At 41.6% G+C, this 3,203-nt stretch overlaps 1 long non-coding RNA gene across 1 annotated transcript in view; it reads left to right on the top strand.

Annotated features, from left to right (window-relative positions):
- The window catches only part of LOC123987018, a 15,569-nt gene extending 13,075 nt beyond the window's left edge, over positions 1 to 2,494 (top strand). Inside the window, exon 3 of the long non-coding RNA XR_006829048.1 lies at positions 2,332 to 2,494. This is a non-coding gene — a long non-coding RNA (uncharacterized LOC123987018). The remainder of the gene's footprint in view (positions 1 to 2,331) is intronic.
- The last annotated feature ends 709 nt before the right edge of the window (positions 2,495 to 3,203 follow it).

A 3,203-nucleotide genomic window follows, 5' to 3' on the forward strand; every position in this document is an offset into this window, starting at 1 on the left:
TTGAGCACCCCCATATTGCAAAAATGGAATGATCCTTGTTTCGCTGGGAAGCTTCGACTGTGAGATTGACAGTCGAATCAGGCTCTGCCCATCGAAGCACTGAATCTTCGACTATTTGTGGTCAGCCTTAATGGCTTCAATGCCTTTGTCATCCAGGAACTGCCTACACACTTTGGCCACATGAGGCCGGGCATTGTCCTGCCCCAGGAGGAAACCAGGGCCCACTGCACCAGCTTAGGTCTGATAATGGCTCTGAGCATTTCATCCCAGTACCTAACAGCAGTCAGGGTATCATTGGCTAGTACATGGAGGTCCGTGCAACCCTCCCAGGATATGCCTCCCCAGACCAACACTGACCTACCGGCAAACCTGTCATGCTGGATGATGTTGCAGGCAGCATAACATTCACCATGGCATCTCCAGACTCTTTCACATCTGTCACATGTGCTCAGTGTAAACCTGCTCTCATCTGTTCTCTGATGAATGCCAGTCAAGTTGCTTGGTGCTGGGGTGTGAGCACAATCCGGCCCTCATGCCCCCCTCATGGAGTCTGTTTCCAACTGTTTAGTCAGAAACATTCACACCAGTAGCCCGCTGGAAGTCACAATAAAGGGCTCTGGCAGTGCTCTTCCTGTTCCCCCTCGCACAAAGGAGCAAATACCAGTCCTGCTGCTGGGTTGATGCCCTTCTACAGCCCTGTCCAGCTTACCTCTTGTAATGGCCCGTCTCTGGTATCTCCTGCAGTCTTTAGACACAGCAACCCTTCTTGCGATGGTACGTGTAGATGTGCCACCCTGGAGTAGCTGGACTACCTGTGCAACCTGAATGGGCTGCAGGTACCGCCTCATGCTGCCAGTGGTGACAAGGACATCAGCAAAATGCAGAACTAGAGAACAGTCAGTCAGGAAGGGTAAGGAGAGTGACACCGTCTGCAATACTATTCCCTTTCGGGGATTGTCTTGCCTCTCCACTTTAATTTTCTTCAAAACAGGTGACACTGATTCACAGTCGCTTATGCTTCCTAATTCGACAGATTGATATCCCTGAAGTTTAATCGACATAATGTTATACTGTGATGATTAAGTGTTCCCTGGATTTTTTCATGAGCAGTGTATTTCATATACACTACATATAGATACATTTTGTCAAATTGGTGGGTCATGGAGTGCCGAACCATCATGGTTCTGATATGACCAGATTACAGACAGATATCAAGATATCCTCCCTAACATCAATATATTTTGAGCTAGATAAACAAATATAACAATTTAATAGATGCAAAAAAAAATTTTTTTCCTTAAGATGAAGGCTAATATAAAACGTATACAAGTAATAGCATGTCAAATAATGGCAGATCTGGAAAGCCCTAACTGTGCTGAAAAAAAAATCATCATAGCATGTCTTATAATAGACTTCACACAAACCTACTGTTTAGATACTGTAGGACAATAAAATAGTTATCATGGTTTTAAGTATGAACCCTATAAACAAACAGGTACCAAAGAGATTTTGCCACCTTAAGTGGTATCAAATTCTGGCTTGGCCCATGGACTATGGTAATGTAAAGGGGGAAAACGAGCAGTGGACCAAACCACTGTGATGCAAGGGAGGGGGGAGTCAAAATGTTTCTACTACTTACACAATTATTTAAAGTATATATATCATTATATTATTTGCAATACACAGCATGGTTTTTAATAATATTTTTAGAGGGGTTGCAACCTTTAGGTGGGCTAGGTCCCCATCTGTTAATTCACACATATTTAAGGAGTGATGAACAACTGTGGCACTTTGAAAAATAAGGAAATAACAAAAACCTTGTATTTGGTGATTTAAAAAAAGGGTTCTTCTAATCTCTACATGTGTTGAAACATGTAAGGACCTCAAATTCTTTCACTGCAGATCAACGCTACATGATCTAATAATACCTGTAGTACAAAGCAAAAAAACTCAGTGAGCAGTAGACAGAAGGAATAATATAGTAATTCGTAGAGCAAAGTGCAAGTATAGTTGACACACCATAGCCCCTCTCAGAGCTCTGAGCATGTACAGTAAGTGTCCTCATTGCTTGTGCTGTTACTGATTTTTACCTTTAACAGCAGCTATAACGTTTCCCGAGAGACTTTTTTAACTTGGAGCATCAAATAGTTTGTTTGATTGACATTGGTGAAGTTTGAAACTCTTGACATTCTTTAAAAACCAAAGGGCAATCTTGTGCGTGCACACACTCACACACAGTTTTCTATGAAGACCGTTTAGAAGACAGAGTGAAGAGAGGAAGAGGAACATTGTTTATTTTGTTGTGCTTGTTTTTCTGTTTTCTCCTTCAAGGGCAGAGAGAGGAGCTGGGAAAATGAGGTTGAGTGAGGAAGAAACAAAGAGAGTGTGAGAGAAAGACAGTGAAAGAAGAAAGACAGAAGATGCAAACCCCTGTGGTTCATGTAGTAGACCACTGTAATTGGACTGATGAAGTCAAAATAAAATGTAAAGTTCAGTCAGTTTTTTAACGATTTATTGCAGCAATATGCATTTTAGTTTGGTGGTGTGGCTCTGCTCATGTGGTGCTCAGGAACAAATTTGAGCTTGAGACTGTCCCTGAGCTCACCGACCCCTCTGGCAGAGCCTGCGATACACAGCATTTAATGAACATGAACACATTAAAATCATTCAAAATTCATGTACAACTAAATGCTAATACAAGCAGAGGCCGGGGAGGTGGAGGGAGTTAAATTAAAATGTTTATATGGATCACCTATTGTGAGAGATTGGTTGTGAACATACACAACTGGAGGGTGTAAGGAAACCACCATAAAATTACTTCTGTGCCTGAACTACCTCGAGGCTCCTTTTGCTGCTAAAAAATTTCCATTTTAATCTGGACCTTTTTAGCTGTTGGGGAGACATTCAGTTGTCTATTTGCTGAAATCATCCCATTTGAGTCAAAACATTAATTTCTACCCCTGCATGTGTTTTCATCATACTGTATGAAGTTAAAAAGTGGTCTTTGTGATTTTGTCAGTTTTCAGACAAGTCAATGAGATGTCACAGTCACGAAAGAGACAGAGACTCTAACTTTTGAAGAATCACAGAATTTATAACCATATTCTCTTCCTTCATGCTCATACTGAATTATTTTCCTTCCCTCAGTGTTGCAGTGAAAGAGAGAGCGAGCATGGAAGGGAGTTTTTGATTTTCTTCAGTGG

The sequence above is a fragment of the Micropterus dolomieu genome, linkage group LG18 (assembly GCF_021292245.1).
Source record: "Micropterus dolomieu isolate WLL.071019.BEF.003 ecotype Adirondacks linkage group LG18, ASM2129224v1, whole genome shotgun sequence".
Taxonomy (NCBI): Eukaryota; Metazoa; Chordata; class Actinopteri; order Centrarchiformes; family Centrarchidae; genus Micropterus; species Micropterus dolomieu.